This window comes from Gallus gallus, chromosome 2 (assembly GCF_016699485.2).
Source record: "Gallus gallus isolate bGalGal1 chromosome 2, bGalGal1.mat.broiler.GRCg7b, whole genome shotgun sequence".
Taxonomy (NCBI): domain Eukaryota; kingdom Metazoa; phylum Chordata; class Aves; order Galliformes; family Phasianidae; genus Gallus; species Gallus gallus.
The window spans coordinates 117,157,166-117,178,993 of NC_052533.1; the positions used below are offsets into that span (position 1 = coordinate 117,157,166).

At 40.4% G+C, this 21,828-nt stretch overlaps 1 protein-coding gene and 1 non-coding gene across 4 annotated transcripts in view; both read left to right on the forward strand.

Annotated features, from left to right (window-relative positions):
* Window positions 1–21,828, forward strand: part of KCNB2 (potassium voltage-gated channel subfamily B member 2) — a 194,643-nt gene that overhangs the window by 23,821 nt on the left and 148,994 nt on the right. The window lies entirely within an intron of this gene.
* On the forward strand, window positions 13,699–13,768 carry MIR1796 (microRNA 1796). Its single transcript, NR_035297.2, has one exon. It is a non-coding gene; the product is annotated as a microRNA 1796 (primary transcript).

The window sequence follows — 21,828 nt, forward strand, 5'->3', positions numbered from 1 at the left end:
ATTGTTCCAAGATTCAGAAGAGTGAAAAACAGCTCCTAGGTGACCAGAAAGCCAAAGAAATTCCTGGGTGTTACATGTTTCTGGAAAACAAAAATAAAAACAACAACAAAATGACAGTGTTTATCATGACATATGGCAGACTCATAAATCTTCTACTTGATGAAGATACACGAGTATTTGATGCATAGCACTGAACCCCAAGTCCTTTGAGGGAATACTGAAAACAAGCATGTGTCACTGGCACAGCTGTTTCAAAGTGACTTTGAGATCCAAAAAGTATCCCCATAGAGCCTTTTTATGAAGACACCACAGTCTGCTCTTTACATGTATGGGTAATTCTCTCTTTGAGGAGGCATGCGATATGGCCATTTTTTCAGGTGAAATAAGAATGTGTATTCCATTTATTTGATTTGCATTGTTAGAAACCCAGAAGAAAAAAACCACCCTACATCCTGCTAACTGTACAGTATCTTGTCCATGCATTCTTGTGTTCCACATGCTGAGACAGGTCTTCTACTGGTTTAGAGCAGCAATGGAAGAGAAAGTTGGCTACGAAAAGCTCATTTAGGCACTGAAACGGTAAATATAAACAGAGTAGCTCTTATTTTCAAAATCTGTGTTAGGAGTTGCTAGAAGTTTTAGTCATGCATTTCCTAAGTGTAAGTCTGTACAGTGGTGGCAAATCTAATTTTGTAACTCACAATATTGCACAGTGATTAAATGTGTGAGATGATGGAGACACGCAGGACAGTGGTTTTCTACTTACAAGCTGTCTGAATTGTATTTGCTAATTTTCAAGTCATCTTGTAGCTACTTGCTATAAAAATTCATGCAGAATTGATTTTAAAACATAGAGAAAGGCAGGAGCCAGAACATGGGATGCAAACTTGAAGCCTGAGGAAATGTTTGTCAGGATGACTAGATGAACTCTTTGATGCCAGGCAAGTCTTGCCTGACCTATGAGGCTCAGATTCATTTCTCACTGAGAACAGTTTATGCCTGGTGCTTGTGGGAAATGGTATTGTATTCCACTAAGCTCTTGCCTAAAAAATGGCAATTCACTGGGCTAATAAAAAAACCTTCTAGGATTAGCCCAGCTTTCCTGTTCCAGTCTCTTAAGGCAAGTTAAATAAAAGTCCAACATAACTGAAATTCTTCACACACACACACACACAAAAAAGTTTTTGAAGGAAGATCGTTTTTCTCCAAGGAGCTCCGCTGCAGTATGTTGGAGCATGTGTTACTCAGGGGTCAGCATTTTCACTCATTGGGTCCCTCCTTATGCAACCACAAAAGAAGAGACTACTTTAGGTATGGCACAGGTATGGCACACACCAGAGTAGTCTCAAAGGTGGCAAAGTTGCAGTGACAGCTTTAGGCGTCACTGGTCACTTGCAGTAGACCCATTGGACAATTTGACTACTGGCTTGTTTGGTGACAGTCAGCCCAGCGTGCTTTGATTTATGGTATTGCTAAAAGTATTTTTAGTGAATTCCTAGGTAGTCCCACTTTTCAAACTTCTTCCATCAATCACATTTCTGTCACAGACAGCAATGGCATCAGGTTTTGTTTACCAACTCACCTCTCACCTTCACATCGTTTATTTCCTGAGCCCTGTAATCTCTTTCTGAATTGCTTGTGTTTGGCTTTTGGGAAGATTTTATTTTTTTTTGTTTTATTTTATTTTATTCTGTTTTGTTTTGTTTTGTTTTGTTTTGTTTTGTTTTAGAGACCAGTGGATATTGCTAAATTAAAGTACTTCAGGTAGATCATTTGCAGACTGCAAGAGATCATCTCAGAAACGCTACAGGTTTGTTCTGAGGAGGAACTGTGAACTCATTTTCATTTGTGTTATCTTCTCAGAAACTTTCTATTGCATTTATTACCTTTGTTATATAATTTTGAGGGTATAAATTCTTTTGTGAACTGAAATACCATTTGGAATAAAAAAGACTATTTCAGAAAAATCTTAGTCTACATCTGTATGCAAATACATTTTGCCAGATTATAGTGTAGGGAAACTTGGCCAGTGCCCCTAAATTCTGCCGAAACACTGGCATTGACTTCAAAGACACATAGGCACAAAAAGGCAGAACATTTGATACAAAAAGAGTATGCAAGTATATGACCAGTCCTATGTGACTGGCCTAGAGCTTCTTTTATAATTCAGGAAGAGCAATGAGTGTCTTAGACATTCCTTAGTACTGAGGCTGTTTGGTAGTTGGGGTTGTAGCTGTTCTGTACTTAGGAGCCCTTTGGGCTGGTGTGGTACAGTGTAACTGTAAGAATGGCAAGCACTTGCAATATTGTGTGAATTTAGAATATATTGTATATATATCTAATATAATATTAGAATATTGTGTGAACTAGAATTATAACTACCCACTTCTGGATCATATAGTATGAATCAAAATTCTGTGTTGTTTTACAGTCCATTACATGATTACAGCTGTTTGAAGCACAGTTTGCTTTGTTTGGCTGTGCTGACCTGAGGTCAGGAGAGTAGCACCAGATCCATAAAGGAGCTGGTTTGTCCAGGCATAAGCTATGAGGCTGAATGTCCTGTGGATGAACCCAATGAGTACTATGTGTGTTGAGAAAAACATGAATGCTTCTGCAGATGGGATAAGAAATCTAGATTGATGCTCCTTTATTTTAAGAAATGATATGCGAAGGCTTGAAGAAGAAAGAAAGAATGATGTGTGATTTCTTGCTAGAGTGAAGTTTATTATGAAGGACAGAATCTGAGAAAAAATACCAGTTATTTTTGACAGGAAATAGAATGAGAAATCCCTTCATTTCTACTGTTTATTCTTTCAAAGGTCAATAAATGATATGGGAAACGGAGCTGAACTGAGCTTACTAATCATTTTAGAAAGCGTACAAGCTAAATCCTGTGAGCTGAATGCTAAGTAATAGGTTTACTTTGTGTGTTGAAAATGTTTTTCTAAGATGACTTTAAAGAAGAAAATGTGGATTTGTCAAAATAGTAAAACAAAGGAAAAGAATCTAAATTGATATACAAGGCCACTTTATAAGTGGTTGGATAGGAAATTGCAGTGAGGTCAGTGTAAATGCTTGCACTTAGTCAGTTCATAGCTGCAGCAGTTAGGGGATAGTTCAGATGCAGTTTTGGTAAGAAGGACCATTGACCTCTTAGCTGGATGTTAGGACATCTCAATAACTGCTCAGAATTGAAATATTTTCACCAGATATATTTCCACTTCACCTACTGTGGTAGTGGATGTGTGTCCTGCTCCCATTTTAGCCTTTTGCACGGAGTTGTTTTCACGAATCTCAGCCAGACATTAAAATGAAGCTGTGAAATTCTGACAGAACAGTAAATGGCAGGGAGATTGGAAGGGGGATGTATCCTGCGTGGAAAACAATATATTTAGCTAAATAAAAACATCCAGAAGCAAGTTGTGAACAGCCCAAAGTCTGCTCCAGCGTGATCTTGGTCAAGTCACCTACGCTTGTTATGGTTCAATTTGGCCATTTCTAAATGGGAAAACTCAGACGAAGACATACAGATATGACTAATTCCTTAATTGTTAGTCACATTTTATTTTCTTATGGTAAGTGGTATATTTTAAAACTGTTTTTGCTAGCCAGCTCTTAACCCTCAGGTCAGTCTTTACACACACTTCAGTGAACCTGATGTGTTCAGGATTTTAGGTGGTGATATTCTCTGCCCAGCGATGAGATGTACATGGATTTCATTGTAAGCTATATCAGAACATTAACCCAACGCACTGCAGTAATAGTGAAATGGTGAATAATTCCTCTTAGTTTTCAGAACCTTTTTCAGTCTATTCAGGTATAATCAACGGAGCTTGCTGCAAACAGGTATGCATACTTTTGCATGAAATAAATATGTTTAAGAGTTTAACTAGAATGGATAATTGGAAGTGAGAGGCCCTGGACTGAAGGGTGTTCTGTGTGATGAGTGTGCTATAGAGAGGATGGAGGAGGGTGGGAAGCACTCCTTAGGAAGTTTTTTCAGTGTTTGTTAACACCAACAGGGACTGAATAGCGTGACAACTCTAACCACAATATTATGTCACTGATGTTAGTAATGTCTGTGCGGAGGATATTTCTCTTTTATTTCTGAAAGCAAATGAATTTCCTTTGAAGAGAGCTGATGTGTCTGACTCACAGGTTTCTTTCCCTCTTGGGCTGATTTCTGTCACTATTTGAAAATAAAATTTTTAGTTTATGGGGTATGAAATTGAAAATGTAAGCCTAATGTTAGAAATATCCATTATTGCACTGAATCCCTGCTAATGTGTCTGATATTTACTTTCCAGCGATACCCCATTCACATTAATTTAAGTTCATCATTTATAGTTCCAGCATCATCTGTTTCCTTCCTGATTTCATTTAGAGACCAAAACCCAGCTTTAGCTAGGGCTGGCTTCCAGAAAGGAGGCTGTGTGTGACAGAGGAGCAGCCAGCAGAGCACAGTTGCCCACTGAGTGGAGGTGTCCTCTCTCCTTCCTTCCCTCTCTCCCTCCCTCCGGGCTGCCCCAGTCACTGTGCAGACACAGTTGCCTTTTGCTTGTTCAATCAGGCTGAAAGTTGGGCACGCTGAAGGAGAGCCCACTTCCATCACTGCATGCAGGAGGCAGAGCTGGAATTCTCTTTCATGCCTTTTCCCCTTCCCTTTTTAACTGGGAAGATGGAAAAAACAAAACAAAACAAAACAAACAAACAAACAAAAAAACAACCTAAGGATGCTCTTAGTCTCTGCCCAAATTCCAGTTACATAGACAGGAATGCTGTCCATCAGGAGCTGGAATTACTTTGACTTTTGTTTTAAAACTTTTCTGAGGTGGAGCCTCCCATATAAAGGGATTTCCCATCAGTCTGCTGAGGTGATCGTAGCAGGAAAGCCAATGCACACTGGCTCTGGTGGACATCGCTGTAACAGGATCCAGTGCTTAAGAAAAAAAGAAAATACATTTTTCAGTGAATGAAGAAGCCTGATATATTTATCCAGTGATGTCAAATATTTTATCATTCATTGTTTGGTGAGTTGTCACAGATAAGGTAGATTTCCTGGGCTTAAGGATGCTATTTTGAAACACGGTTGTTAAAGGAGATTTACAGTACTCTGAAAAAATGGCGTGAGATAATAGATCAAAAAGAAGAAGTAAAACACAGAGCTGGCTTGTGTCTGAAGAGCAAAGGCAGCTTTTCTTCTCTTTCTACACAAAGTCATGGTAGCCATTATGTCACTGAATATTGTTTCATTTGCACAACAGCCTATGATATCCAGATGAGTTTTCTGACCATAAAAAACCCTCCAGGCCAACATTCTGAGCAATGCAGAGAGCCTCAGTTCAGCCTCAGTGCATCAGAAAGACACTGCCTGCACTGGGGGCTGAGCACGAGATCTTCATGTGGAGGCAGCCAAGCTGCAACCATGTTGGGGACAGGCTGCCCTGGGGCTGAAGCAGGGAATCTGAATTGGCCACGCCAAGGATAGACCTGTATCTGCAGCAAGATGCATGTGGTCAGAATAACACACATCATTTGGATATCTGTGCTTGTGTCCATTTTGGTAATGGTTTCTGAGCTATAGGGCTGACATATAGGGATTTCATATGGTGAGTATGCAAGAAAAGTGCAATAGTCAGTCTAAGTCATCGGATATTTTCCCCAGGGCTAGAAAAAGCTGACAGAAAAGAAGCTCAAATACAAGGTAGGGAGTAAGATAAAAGTAATGACCAACTATCTAAGTATGCGTAAGTCCTAACGGATACTAATACATACATACATTACGTCTAAAAGTAATTACTCAAGTCTTAAAAATCCCTAGCTAGATATCTTGCATAGCTTTTTCGTTCTGTTGTCAGGTCTTCTAGTCAAGAAATAAAGGTAGTGGCCATATGATTTAATAGGAAGGTTCTCCAGTTTGCCATCTCTTAATTCATAGCACACACATTCCAGCATGTTGACATCTATCTAATTAGAGGAGAGGTCTGACAGCTAACCTGCTTGTGAGTAAGCTTGCTCCTTCTGTAAAAGCAAATTAGTGTTTTCTCCACGTATATAGCACAAGATTTTAAACTAAACAGGAGACAACTGTTCCCTCATGTTTGCTGACAGCTCATGTATTTGTTAGGCACGGACATATCAAAGTTACAGAGCTGGTCTTATATAATTTATCCCTAAGATAGGCAGTTTGTCTTCCTGTATTGTTGCTAATTAATGATCTCATTTGAAAATGTTGGCAGAGATTTTCAGTCTTACAAGACTCCTGGACTCAGATGTATTGGTATTGGTTCTATTCATTTTAACGGGAAACAAAATATTTTAACCATTGTGAGTCTATCTGTGTAGTGGTGTAGATGCTGGTTTATCCTAGAGTCTTTTGACTTGTTTAGTTCACAGCTATTTTTTAAAAAGAAAATTTATGGATTACAGTATGCTTATATGCTTATTTAGCTGCTGCTTATTGGAGTAACCATTTGCTTTTGATCAGATTTCTGCAGTGTAGCTTGAAAAGTGGCTTAATATTTAATTTGAAGTCAATGAAAAAGACGTGGTAGGTGGGAAAAAGAAAGGAATGCTGAGAGGAGAGATGTAAGATGAGAAGGTCTTCAGATACATCCAGATTTTGCTTTAGATACTTACCCATTGTAAGTATACTTACCCGTTGATTTGTAATTCTCTTCTGGTCTCTTAACTTGAAAATTCCTAATGTTTGGTTAGCAAAATGAAGCATCTCTGTAAGGCTGCAACCTGCATCTAGTGTGCTTTGAGCAACCTGACCCTCCCCTGGCGCAGCTCCATGCTATTCCCTAGGGTCCTGTCACTGTCACCAGAGAGCAGAGCTCAGCGCTGCCCATCACACCCCTCTGAGCTCCTCCCTCCTTTGCAGAGGGACCTCAGCCTTTAGGAGTGTCTGACATTGGTCTGACCTCCATCACGGCCATTTGAGCTGCTCCCATGCAGACAAGGATTTTAGTGGCGCCCAGTCTGGGATGTGTGGTTGTGTGTGGGGATCTTGGCACTCTTTTCCTAAGGGGGAGTCAGAGCTCATCATAGTATCTCTCAGGGTGTCACAAATGTGTATATTAAGTGTGAGATTAGACAGCAACGTAAGAATTTCCAACATGACTGTCTCTCTGTTGCTTTCTAGCCATTGTACCCATAATGTAATAGCGCTGGACCCATAAAGTAGCTGTAGTATCAAGCTATGATTGCCTGATACTACCTATTTGCAGGTTACAAAAACAAATGTGTGTAACAAAGCTGAAGCCATGGCACTCTCACTCTGAGAAGGGAGGGAAAGTAGTGAGATTCTATCAGACATCTTGCTTCCCCTGTTCACCAGATGTTTCCAGAAATGCTTCCTCTCACCTGAGGTTCCAAGTGGCCAGTTAAGGTATTATTGTCACTACTATGCATCAGAAAGGCCCAGAGCTGCCAGCTTTTCCTTTCTCAGGCGAAAAGATCATTATAATAAAACATAAGCCCTACAGGATGGCCGACTAGTTCTGCGAGTGAAAATATGTCTTGCTGTTAAGAGAAGAAGCTTCCAAGGTATAGAAGATCTGAGATACATTTGCTGAGTTGCTGAGAATGTTTTTACTATTCAACAGACAGCTGTGAATTGAGAAGATGCTGAAGCAGTTCAACATTTTCTATAGAGGTTGATGCACCTTCAGTGCACACAGAAAGCAAGTCACGTGCACTGTCAGGTCAAGATGTGGGATTACAAAATAACAAATGCAAACCTGCCAAGCAGTGAGATCGTGAGGCTGAATTTTTATTATGATTATTATTTTTCAAAATTTGAAATGTTGAAATGGAATGCTAAGTAAGAACTCCTAGGCTGATTCCATCTCGTCTGTTCCATGACTAGCAGCTGAATTGCTGCAGTTCTGGTGCTACCCTCATATTTATTCACCTCAGTGAGTGGCAGGGCTTATTAATTTGGATGGAGGGCTGTATTATGGCAGCTGTAATGTTGCTGTGTGTTGTGAACCAACCAATACACCTAGTGGTTCTTGGGCAGTTTCAGCAGCAGGCTCCACTGGATCAGATCTGTGTCTTTCAACCCTTTGGTCAACATCTTTTGAAAGGGAATAACCAATGTGTGTTGTGTTTGAGCACAGCGTTAAAGCTATTGCTTATATAGGTAAGACCACAATATTGACATTTACAGTGGCAAATAACTCATCAGACCTATCTGCAACTGCTGTCTGAATGGGTCACTTGCTTCCTTTTGACTGATCACAATCTTCATTAGAAGAGGATTGCAGTAGTGAGCAGAGAGCCACAGTGCACACCATTCTGAGAGAGCTTGTAGGATGAGTGCATGGTGAGCAAGAGGGAGGAAAACGTGAGAGTGCAGCACATGGAGCTGAGCAGAACATGGTGGCAGAGAGACTGTGAGAGTGGTCTTCTGGGTGCTCAGCAAAGCCTGACATTTTCTTAGATAAGATGCATGTATCTTCTGTGAATGGAGTAAACTTTCTTAGTTTTCTCTTCGCCTGTAAGAGTTCCTCATTCTTGAATACAAGCTGAATGTTTTCTGAAACATATTAAAGAAAAAAAAACAGAAGGGAAAATGTTCTGTGACTCAGAAAAAAGGTGCAGCTGGTCATGTCCACAAAGAGGAGCGATGCAGTAGGCAACCCTGGATAGAGTCTTCACTTAATATTGCATTTATTTATTTCTATATATCACAAACAGCTGAACTGAGGATAATTAAAGGATGTAACAACAACAACAAAAAAAAGCAGCATTGGCAGACTTGTTTTTAAGTCAGATATGTACAAACAGACACACCAGTGTATGTGAAAGCACTGTGCAAATTATGTAACTCTGAACATATAAGGCACATGAAGTGAAATGTCTGTTCTTCTTTAGGGATTTTAGGCAGATTAGTTTCAGAGAGTTGACGGAAGGAAACTCATCAACCTGTAATATCAGATTATCAAGCATATATGAATGGCAGGTTAAGTCCCACCATAGGAAGAAAGGTTCCATACGTTAGGAGTGAAGAGCTCACTATATCAGGATGAACACAGAATCACAGATACAGAAAAAATGAGAACCTACAGCTGTGTGACACACCGCTTGTGAAAACTGAAGGAAATCAAGGAGGTTGCAAAGACAAAAAACGAACAAACACACAAAAAAGCATATGATCCATCATGACACAAAGAACAGATGTTTAAAACTCCTAAATGAACCCTTCAGAACATAAGCACAGAAAAACTACTGGTAATGAGCACATTGTTTGGAAATTCATCACAGTTTTAATATTGGAAATAAAAAGTAACCAGTATGTAAATAATTAATTTCATCGTGAAGATTCAACAAAGCTGAGGAAATGTGCTGGAGTCAACTTTAAAGGAGCATATACAGTGGGAAAAAGAAAATAAAGACGTGGTGCAATTACATAAGCAATTATAAGAACAAGTAGTCCTACAATGTGGAATGGTAGAACAGTTAATCAGAGATTTTTGTTTCAAATAAATGAGCCTTCAGAAAGTGGAACTCATGTCCAAGCAAGGAAAACAGAGAACATAAACACAAAGATAGGTCCCTTGAACACTTGCATACAGGGAGAATGGTTTCACCTCCAGCTCTGAAAATCCTCAGTCCCAAGTCCCAAAATCTCATAGAACCACAGCACAGCTGCAGTTGTCAGGGACCTCAGGGTCCTTCTGGCCCTGCCCCTGGTCCAGTGGGGACACCCAGGGCAGGATGTCACGTCCAGGTGGCTTCTGGAGATCTCTAAGGAGAAGACTCCACAACCTCTCCCGGCAACCTGTGTAGTGCTCAGTCACTCACACAACACAGAAGTGCTTTTGGTGTTCAGAAGAACCTCTCGTGTTCCAGTTTGTGTCCATTGCCTCTTGTCCTGTCACTGGGTGCTGCTGAACAGGGCCTGGCTCCATCCCTCCCCTAAGCTCTTCCCTTTTACTCTCCCTGTAATTGGGCATTTCAGATGTGTGGTAAATAGCTATGTGAGCCTTTGCTCTGATACAGCATGGACATTCTTGTAGATGTTCTTAGGGGAATGCTCATCAACCCTTTTCATGCCCTGCTGTCTTGGTCTGCTAGGACTCTTCTGACTGAGAGAGCATTGCTGAGCATGTTTGAGATATTTCAAGGTCAGATGGCCTCTGAGCTGAGTTTTGTGTTTGTTTACTTTTTTTGGTTTAACAGTGCTATTTCGGCTGCTCAACTTTGTTTATTGAATCCCTGTCCTTGTGCTGTTCTTACCCAAACATTTGATCAAACAAAGTGCAACTGCAGGGACTTTTTGTCAATCCTGGGTCTGAAGGTCTGAAGGAGATGCAGTTACTCTGCGCAGCTTCCAGATGAAGTTAATTAGCAGAAACGTGGTTATAAAAAGACACCCAAGGGAAATGTCAAGAGAAATGTGCCAGCCCCCAAATCACAGTAGCTGGGCTTATTTGGAGGCCAGTGATAAAGCACAGCTGGGGCCCTTTCCTAACAATGTGGAAGACAATGCTGCTTTTCTCCGTGACAGCTGGTTAGCATCTTTGCTACATCATTGGATCTACACAAGAAACCATTGCTTTTTCTTGCCTAAGCCAGGTTTTGATCTCTTGAGTCTGTTGTGTTTCCTTTTTTTTTCTTTCTTTTTTTTTTTTTTTTTTGTGCCTTGAAAGCATTTAGCTACTAGGCTTTCCCAGGGTCATAAAATATTTGCACTGGGAAATACAGGAGAATGTTTTTCTTTTGAATGCTAGTGTGAATAATTGACAAAGAGCAAAGAAATGATCCCTCATTAATCATAACAGTCCTTGTGGAAAGCAAATGTTGAGCAGGCAAATGTTAGGGAGGGTCTTATTTTGGATCTGCTTTCAAGGAAGGCTGATGTGAAAGTTTTCCCCCTCATATCGTGCTCCTTGTGTCCTACGGATGCTGATTTCATTAGGGGTTAGCTAAAAACCAGCATTCATTTGGAAGGTAATTACCCCTCTGCTTGCATCCCTGCAGTTCCTCAGACAGATGTGCGACAATAAAAGCTGACAGCCATAGAGAATGAGTTCACGACTAGAGAAAATATTAGTCCAGTGGTTTCCTCCCTCACTCTCTCTACCACGATAAAAAACCCACATTTTCAATACCCTTTCATCAATGAAATTTGTATTTTTTGTATGAGGTTTAGAATAAATTCTGTAAGTACAAATATGGCAATACTTGTAATACTGTGAGTGAAGTTTGTGTGTTCTGTGTCTTGACTTCTGTGTTTAAAAGTTTCTTTCTTCACAACAATTTCATTTAAAAAAAATCCATTCCAATATTACAGAGCTACTGAAATATGGCTTTTGCAGGACTTCATTATATACGCAGCTAGTGAAGCACAGTGTGTGATTGGGAAATCTGCTGAAGAAAAATAATCTCTCAATTGTTTGTCCTTCAGAATCAAACATCTTCAGAGCACATTTTAGTTGCTGTGTAGAGATTTTTAGAGGGGTTATTAGGGAATATTTATTACCCAGCAGACTTAAGTATTTCAGTGCGATCAAATGGAACAGAAATTGAGGTATCAAACAAAAAAGAATAGGCTTTTTTCTGTATCTTAAGGCATTTAAGAAATGCCACTTGACATAATATGCAGTGGTTTGGTTTCTCAAACAATAGGAAATAAGGCGTGAGGGAAAATGACACGGTGTCTGGCTCTTTAGACTAACAACTCCAGCAAATATAAGGGGACTCAAAAGAACATTTCAAGTGTTAGCACGTCACATGATAGGAAGTAATCCCATTCACCAGCGTTTTACAATGGCACAATGCCTAGAGGCACTGTACAAAGCCAAAAGACCTTATATATAATTTTGGTTGACAAAAGAGCTGTCAGAGGCATGAAAGGTTTCCTACCAGGAGCCCAGAAGCAAATGGCAGGGGTTCAGCCTCTGTCATACTGCGGTGCTGTGGGGTGGGTGCCGTGACCAGCAGCCCCACAGGCCCCTTGCAGGTGGCCCCACAGCCCCAGCCCTGCTCTGACATGGGCCCTGTGTTCCTACCAGGTCTGACTCTCGACACTCTGACACAGAAGTCTGGGGTGTAGGCTGTGTGCAAACTCGTCGTTCTACATTCATGTAGACTTTCACAGCACTGGGCTGCCTAGAGGTCTGAGCACCATGACAGCAGGGCCATGAGCAGGACTAGGGAAGTAATCCTGCCCCTGTACTCGGCATTGCTGAGGCCTCACCTCAAGTACTGTGTTCAGTTTTGGGTACCTCAGTAGAGAAAGGACACTGAGGTGCTGGAGCAGGTTCAAAGAAGGGCAACAAGGCTTATGAAGGGCTTGGAGAATATGCCCTATGAGGAGAGACTGAAGGAACTGGGGCTGTTTAGTCTGGGGAAAAGGAGGCTGAAGGGAGACCTTATTGCTCTCTTCCTATATCTGAAAGGTGCTTACAGCGAGAGTGGGGCTGGTCTCTTCCAACTGCTGACAGGTGACAGGAAAAGGGGAAATGGGATCAAGTTGCGCCAGGGTAAGTTTAGGTTGGATATCAGGGAAAACTTCTTTACAGAAAGGGTTGTTAAGCACTGGAATAGGCTCCCCAGGGGTGTGGTTGAATCACCGTCCCTGGATGTGTTTAGAAACCATTTGAATGTGGTACTCAGGGACATGATTTAGTGGAGGGTTGTTAGGGTAGCATGGTTAGGTCATGGTTGGACTGGGTGATCTTTAAGGTCTTTTCCAACCTGAGTTATTCTATGCTTCTATGATTAGACAATATTTGTGGAAATTCTTCACAGGGAGAGGGGTAAGGTGCTGGAACAGGCTGTCCAGGCTGTGAATGTTCCATTTCTGGAGGTGTTCAAGAGCAGTTTGGATGAGTCCCTGGGCAACCTGGTCTAGTGCCAGATCTCAAGATTGGTGGCCCTGCCCGTGGCAGGAGGTTTGGAACTTGATGATCCTTGGCATCCCTTCCAACCCAGGCCATTCTGTGGTACTTCTACCTCCATTTCTGTGTATGTCATGAATGACCTCTTCTTCTTCTTTTTTTTTTTTTTTTTTTTTTTAAGGGCCTTATCCTACATTCAGTAGCTAGGGAAATATTCTAGAAAATTGTCTCATAGTAAGACCCTTTACACTTCTTTCATTATGATATCTCAAATATTTGTTTTTGGAAGCAGCTGGAATGCTGTCTTTTTATACATGTGAGTAAAAGTTCGTGCTTCTGTATATAAATATGTATATATTCAACTATAATCCTTGTCAGCAGTTTCCAGCCCTTATCTTATGGCAAGAAAAAGAAAACGTAAGCTGTTCCTAAAGAGATGATTTTTACATAAACCCCAGCGTGTCCTATTTTGTAATGCTCTTCCTCAAGTACTCTATAGCTGGAGGTTACTCTGGACTGAACTATTGTTACTGCAGCTCCTCTGAAATAGCAGCCTGTGGAAGGAGAACTTCTTTTAAGGTTTGTTCTTATTAAAAAAATGTGGAGTGAAAGAAGTAAGGGTGAACTATTTAAACTGGCCCCAAAATGTTTTACATTAATTGAATTTTACTCAGGTGTCTAAATCTTGTTCTCACCTTTAATATTGAGATGCTCCATTTCTTTTTGAAAATGTTGACTTAGCTGGATTACTTTGGAACATCAATGAAGAAAAATCTGCAGCAGCTGGAGCTCAGCCCTCCTGTCAGCAGGAGTACTGTTGCTGGGGGCTGAACTGGTTTTCCAGCCTTGCAAAGGGAACTGCTGAAGGAGGGCTGAGGGTTCACCTTGTCTTCAGCACTCAAACCAAGCTGCCTACGTCAGGATTCTGGTTGTCTCCAGGGCCATCCCATAGCCAGAGAAATAGGAGCTCAGTAGGGCTGAGCACAGCCTTGGACATCAAGCCCTCATCTGCTGACTGTGAAATAAGTTCAAGGCCCAGGCAGGTGCCTTGGTTCAGCAGTATGGACCTAGTGTGGCATGCATAAGGATTTAAGGATCTGCCAAGCTGTCTTCTGGTGCTGCAGCACCAAATGCAGCTCCTAAAAGCTTAACAGAAGCAGAGCTGGCTTTAGCAGAGGCAAGAGAAAGGGAGGACAGCGCAGGTTTTGGTTCCTCCTCCACATTGACTGTGCTTGGGAGACATCTCAGTTTCCTTTTCCGGTGAGGCAGCAGGGTCAGCTGTTCACATAGTTTCTCACGTCCTCCTCTCCTTGGATGGAAGCTGCAGCTTTTCCAAAATGCCAAGAAGAAAGAGCTGGAGTTGGCACAAAGCTTTGAGGTTCCTTTGGAAAGGCCATCTTCAATTTGCGTCAAAATAAATGAGAGTTAAATTTGTCTCAGTGGATATCCATCATCTAATAGGCTACAATGCCTTGCTTAAGTGCACAGCAGTAAGTGAAGTGCCTTCCAGAGAAACTCGGCCAAATACTGGAAGACAGCAAAAGTAACACGCTGTGAAATTTTTAGATTTGCGTTGCTTTGCTTTAAACTTAAGAACAGGTTTGCAACTGGTCACACACAGGAATGCTCCCTTCCAAGAGCTGCTGCACTGCAGTATACCAACACGGTAAGTTTGTGACAGGCACACAACGTATCACTTCTTAGACACTGTCGTAGTTGCTTTCTGAAACTGTAAGAATTAAAATAAAACTTTATTATGACACTGTCTACAGAAGGAAAAGGGAATATCTTGTTCTTTTCATCAAATTATGTTTCTCATGGATTTTTGTGCGTACTTTTTTACACTGAAATTCAGCATGTACCTAACTGCAAGTACCCTCTCTCAAAATTCATTCTCCTGAGTACGGCGATACATTTGGTTAGACAGAAGACAGAGATGAGATAGAGCACTTTTATTTTTTTCATGATTCACCTGTAAAATTAGCAAACGGTGAACCATCGGTTTTCTTCGTCCTTGAAATTTCACTAATGTTAGAATCAGTTCAGTTGATAGTTCCATGCAGAAATACCAGATTTTGTAATTCATCTGCCTCTAAGGTAAGAGCGTTTCAAATGTCAAACAACTAAGTCAAATCATGCTGAGTTGTTCTAGGAGAATACTGCTGGTTAATGGTCTTCCACACAATCAGAGGTACAGAAATGCAAAGTATATCAACAGGTTTTATCACATTTTTGGGGAAAATTAAAATGGATTTAAAGACAGTGTGACAAATGAATAATATAAATATTATGTATAAGGATAAAAAACACCCCCAATGCATCCTCAGATATGTAAGTGTTCAAGATCCTCTGTAAAAATGGTGACATTTTACTCTGGTCATTTTTCCAGTTCTTGGTTTGCATCAGGAGTTGAATATCCAAGCTTTGTGTACTGGGATTTGCTGTTAAGAAATGAATCTGTCCCACCTAGGAGCAGCTAGGAGAGTGTTTCCATAGATCAAAGCATGGTCTGGCAATGGAAGTGAAGAAAATAGTATTTTCCTTGAATCGGTTATTACTCAAAAGTTACACCACACATACACCATTCAAACATCACACCCACACACTGTTATTTCTGATTATTACCATTCTCAAAGTGACTTGCCACATACGATGCAGTGCTTTAAATACTCCAAGAGTACAGCCAGGTCCTCTATACCCTCAGATGGTTGGTTTCGATTCAGTGACAGAATCTGAAATGCAACTGCTCTATTTAATTGATTTTTTCTGGTCAGTTTTGTTTTGTCTGAGTATCTTGCTAGCTGTTACCACAGCACTGGGAAAGGAGCAGAAGCTCGTAGCATTGGCTGTCTGGGAGTCTGCTGACAGGAATAATAAGGTAGCTCACAGCCTGTTGAAATGCTGGTGGGATAGTCAGCAAATCACTTTGACTGCTTCGAGCTCGTGCCAAGTGTTTCATATTTACATCATATTCGTCTGTGGAGAATTGATCTGGTACTCCAGAAGGGTGGAAACTGCTTCAGAATCTGTTACACTGGGTCCCAAACTGCCAATACTGTGGATGTCACACTTCCAGGAATAAAAGCATATGTGCTCATTTTTAATTCAGAGCCTCTAAATATGTCTTCTGCCGTAAGAATAATTTGCTAGTCTGCATAAACTTTTCTACTACTGTTTCTGTTGAGCAACACAGGAACAGACAGTGTTCTGTATTTTTCTCAAGTGAATCGCATTGCTGTAACTTTATTTTATTAGCCACGGGATAGTTCAGTTCAGATGTATTCTCAGCACTTAAAATGTGCTGTGTATTGAACTAGCAGTATAAGGAAGTGTAAGAAATAGTTCTACTCCCACTAGAAAGCCCTGGTCTGCTTCTGATGCTGAGACCTCACCTGAGAAAAAATACTGTTTAAAGGGAAACGGCAAGACAATAGGCAAAGATCAAAGGACATCTGACATTGGGAAAGAATGGAAATTGGTTTAATATCAGAAGCAGCCCAGAAATTACTTATTTTTATATTTGTGAATAAAACTCAGAAATCACTTCATTTTACCAGTTGTCTTATTCACAGCTGTTCTGAGTAGATAAAGGACTGGGCATGGAACTCAAGCCCTTGGCTCTAACATTACAACAAGCCCTCATTCAAAGATGTGTCTGAATCAAAAAGCACTTTTCGTTGTGGACTAACATTCCTATTATGGCTGAAAACTATTGAGCTAGATTTTGACTTGTACCGAAATGGATCAAATTCAGTCCAAGCTGTTAATTTGGAGGAAATTAGAACTTCTTGCCAAGGTTTTGCACAATAAAAACCAATTAGCCCTGCAGGGCTTGCCTTGTTAATTTTACTGAAAAGCCATTGTCATGAGCACACACATACTCACCCATGCACAAACATGCACACATGGGGTTGTAGATGTGCACAGAGGGGATGCACAATTGTTGTCTTACCTATTTAATTAATAATTTCCTGGAGAAACAGGAACATCTGTACCTGCTTCACAATGTCTTTATATTGACTGAAAGATAATGGAGAAATAATACAGACTAAGGAGAAACCAGGGCTTTCTTCATCCAAAATTGACCTCATAATGGAGCCTTGCTGTATTCTGGCTTTTATATCAATTGTTTCTGCTTATATGCTCTCTGGGATAATCGCTGTTTTTCCTTTTGTAAGATGTGATTCAACCTCTAGGAATTTCTGGAAACTTTCTTACATGCATTATATGCACTTGTATGAGTTTATCACAGAAGTCAGAGCAAATCAAAAGAGCAAGTAGCTTTCAGTAGGCTCATTAGTTACTCTTATGGCCATTTGAGGGATATCATCGTCATGGATTTGTCATGATCCAAACCTGATTGCCTATGATAAACCTTGGAAATAGGACATCAGATTTCCAGACAGCTAGGCAGACATTTCAGGTAAGTGAGCAGGTACTTTAATTGTGCTGGTTGATGGGAAGTAGGCATTTGAAAGAAATGAAGATATTTTCCATTACATTTTAATATTGCCTCATGCCCCTTTTTATACCATGAGCTCACGGTGAGAGTTCAGTTCCAAAAGGACATGGGGCAGCTGAGGGCAGTGAGGTGGGATCCAAACACGATGACACCGACTGCTTTGGATTAGGTGCTTCCATCCTGCCTCTCTGAGTTCACTGTGATACAAAGCAGAGACAGCATGCACTGTGCTGCAGCGTGCATAGTTGCCATGAAAATACAGATTTGAGTGCTAGAAATTGGAATTTTCACTACTGAAGAGCCACACAAACCATTTACTGAGAACTGCTGTTATTTACTGAGAGCTGCTGTTGCTTCCCCCCATTAAGTTTGCCACTGGTAGACTGAGCTCTGAGCTCGCTTGGAAGAAAATTGAAGGAACACAGCGAAGCATTCAAAAGCTCTGGCAAATCAGAAAATCTATCAGTCAAGATCTATCAAAACACCTTTCAGGGTTTTGTTATCCATTACCTAGCTGGCCACTTGAAAGCATATCTGGCAGGGGCTGGAGCAGCTCTCACTCAGAGCAGCGTGTGCAAAGAGAACCAGAGTGCTGGGGCTTACCAGCACAGCGTGTCCCTTAGCCCATCAGTGACGTCTGAGAACCACATTCACGCGGCTGTTTCAGCTAATAGTATTATAAGACTCCAGAGAAGTTAAACAGCAGGTTGGCAGACGCATTAAATACCCATATGGTACAGTTGGTTACTTGTGTCTCCTCTTTTGCTTTCCAGCACCTATGTTTTGAGTTCATTAAAAAATGAGTCAAATGCTAAGACTTAAGTTTCTAAGACTTGCATTTATTCAAAATAGTCCTCATCCTTTCTCTGTGTATGCAGAGATTATAGGTTTAAACTCCCACACCGTTCCCAGGATAATGACATAAAGCATAAATGTGGACTATCTAATTTTAGTCAGGTGGCGGTAAATTTTCCTGCATAAATGCAGCATATCATCTCTCTTTGAGGAGAAAAAAAAACATTTGAATACATTACTCACATTAACCTCTTTGTTAATGCAGAACGTCAACTCCTGCTTAGAGAAGTCTTTTTCTTTAGCTCAGCTTCTTTTCATGAGGATTGATTGGTGGTTATAGACCGTACATCCTGAGCAAAGATAACGTCAAAACAAATGGGATGAAAAAAATAATTTATTGTGTTTTTCCACCTGCGCTGTTCAATACTGGTCTCATCTTCTGAAATAGTACTTGAGCAATCGTAGAGCATTGACTTTACTACCACCCTTATGTGTATATTTATTGCTATTATTTTTTCTTCACCTGAGATGGGGTAACAAGAGAGGATAGGTATGCAACAGCTCACAACAAATCTGCTGTAATCACCTTTCCGAGGAAGAAAGAAGTGGCTGTCTAAAGCAAGACAAACACCATTGTACTGACCACAGCAAATTCTGTACCACATATAATCATGAAAAACCACAATTATGCCTATCTGAGGAATGTGTGTGCCTTTATCACCTGGCTCGTTTTCTGTATGTTAATATGTCATGTTGCTGTTTTTATTATTTTACAAATGTGTGGCCTCGAACTGTGAAAGTGGTATTCTGCCATCTGCATTCATATCTGACTGCACTGACATCAGTGAATTGGTCACTGAATAGAATGAGAATGAAGTAAAATGTGGCCCTTTACATAAATAAGAACAAAAAAGACGTTTAAAACAGCTTGTGTAATTATCTTTGAAAGTGGATCCTTTATTAGACTCATTGAAGGATTACAGTGTATTTTAGAGAGATTTTGGGGTACAGTGAATATCTGTCAGATAAGGTGATTTCCTTGCTGAATTAAGCTGAGCAGAGGACTCTGAAGACATGCACACTATAAGTGGCTGTAATCTGCTTTGATAGGTTTAGAAAGTCAACAGCCAAAAATAATACAAGAGGTCATTAAACAGCAGTGTGCAAGGTTTGGTGTCACCAAGATGTCTGATGCCATGTGCTGAATGTCCTGAAGTATTCACTGTACCTAGGTCATGAAACCCAAGGGAGGGTATTGACAACCAAGTAAAGCTTGTAAGATCTGTGTGGAGAGGCTTAGGCACGCTATGAGATTATGTTTGTCAGTTGAAAGAGCAATGTCAGAGCCCTCATATGCATAATTAAAGGTTTTGAAGCAATACAGTGATTTCACAGAGTCTCAAAGTGTAAGACTGAATACTGGGTTTGCTTCTTTATCCTTAAGAGTATTTTTAAGATCGTTCTAGAATACCTTAAAACTGGAGATGTGAAATTGAGCTGGTAACTTTCTTGGTGGTCCTGCAGATCTTTATCCTATCAAGACTTTCAAATGCAGAGCATGTACACAAATAGAATATCACAAAGAACATCAGATTTTGATAGTGATGATTATGTTTTCTCCCATGAATCATTGTCTCAAGAGAAGTAGAAGATGACTTCGTTCTCAATTTGTCAACTGTGATTTAAGATTTCTAGGTAGGTGTCTTCAAAGTGCATTTTGAAGTTTGTTCTCTGTAGGGAGTGCATAACCTTCACGTTGGAGGGGGAGAAGTTTAGAGAGAGACATCCCATGAACCGGAATCTCCCTGTAGCACAGGGCAAATAACCATCCAACTGCAGGGCCTCACAAAGTTGCCCACTCAAGAGAAGTTTCACGTTTCTACTATCAATCACATTTTATATTACATAATTGTAAAACAGGACATGCATGTTTATAAAACAGGATGTGTTAAAATCACAAGAAAGTGTAGTTCTTCATACAATGAAAATGCATAGCTTTTTCCTGTAATACTGAAGAGTGTATATATAATGGAAAGACAAAGGAGTGTTATGAAGTGAAGGCCCAAGGCTAAAACCAGTTCTGCCATTTATTCTCTGTCCTTGTCAAGGTCAGAAAGATATAGGTGGATACAAAATGACCTATGAACTGCAGTGGGTTTTATTTCTATGTATTTGAGAGCCACTGAACAAGCGGAAATTGAAATATTTTCCTATTCTATAAAGCATGTTTTCTGTAAAACTTACTCAGCGCTTATGAGGAGCTCAGAGTTGGGTGATAGAGACCATGTGAATATATAATAAACCCACCATGTTAAAAGGAGTAGACAGATGTGTTTCTTTCTGTTCTTTCTGTTGGCTTCTTGTTTTTTTGTAGGACTTTTTTTTGGGGGGGGTGCTGTTTGTTTTGGTTGTTTTTTTGCTTGCGATTGGATTCATGACCATATCTTATTTACTGTAGAGATTTTCTTGATGTTTTCAATGTTTGTATTGAATACATCTACATACAAACAGTCATAACAGCCTTGATAGAATTTAATGGAAATTTCTGAAAAATTATTCCAAGGTTTTTGAATTTTTTGTACTTTACAATAAGTTACTCTTGCCTCCGCTCTCTCTTCTTTTTACAAGCTTTAAGGAAGTCATAAACTCATCTTGCTACCAAAACTGTGATAGTAACGTAAATCTCAGGCGCATTCATTTTTAGGATGATGATAACTGAGGATCTAGACCTGCAGCTCTGTGGTGTAACTGGAGGCTGGCTCTGGAGTGGCTGACTTCAGGAGTCTCTTCCTTTCCATCATGCTGTAGACTGGTGAGCCATTTGACATTAGCACATTCCCTCCGGGTATGTAGGACACTCCAGAGGCCGGTGGCAGGCTTTGTGATTTCAGAAATGTTCTCCAAGCTTTTCAGAGTTGCTGGGGGAAGTGCCTTAGGAAACAGGTTGACCTTTGCCCAAGGCAAAACATTTCTTCCAGGCTCATCCAGAAGTGTGTTTTACCTGGCTCTGGATTGGAGTTAGCTTTGCTTTGTGGATTTAGGATATACTAAAGGAGAAATCATGATGAATTAAGGATCTTTGAGTAATCTCTTTACATTTCTCACATAAGGGTACATTTTGATAGGACCAAGGTACTACTTTTCTTTTAGCAGATATAACCTCTCCAGAAGAATATATGCCTTCTTTCAGGCATCTCTAAGAAACACACTGCAAATGAAAAACAGCTCCCTTCTGTGTTCCTAACTGTATGATACAAATCCACCATGAGGAAATGGAGGTTTGAGTACCTAAATTGTATTCTCAACAATCATATATTTCAGGTATAAATTCTGCCTGCAGAGCCGTCTGTCTTCTCTAAATTAAGCAGTTTTTCAGGCTTCTAGAGCACTCCTTCACAACTACCACAGATTTTATGCGTGTTAGTTTTTGTTTACTCGCTGTAAATGACAGATTAGCATTTAAATGCTTTTGTCGCAGTTATATCTGTTTTGGATGTCAAACCAAACAAGCCATTATGTCTCCCTCAAAATAACACTCGCTGTTGTTTGCAGTGATTTCCTGCCATTTTCCCCATTCTGCAGGAGCAGCTGAGCAGGGAACATTTCACAGTACATATTGAAATTTAAAGTTCTTCTGCAATCTATCATTCATGGCAAATTAAGTCTAGCACGCACTCAGAAAGCAGTTGCATTCACAGAGGAGCCATGGAGGCA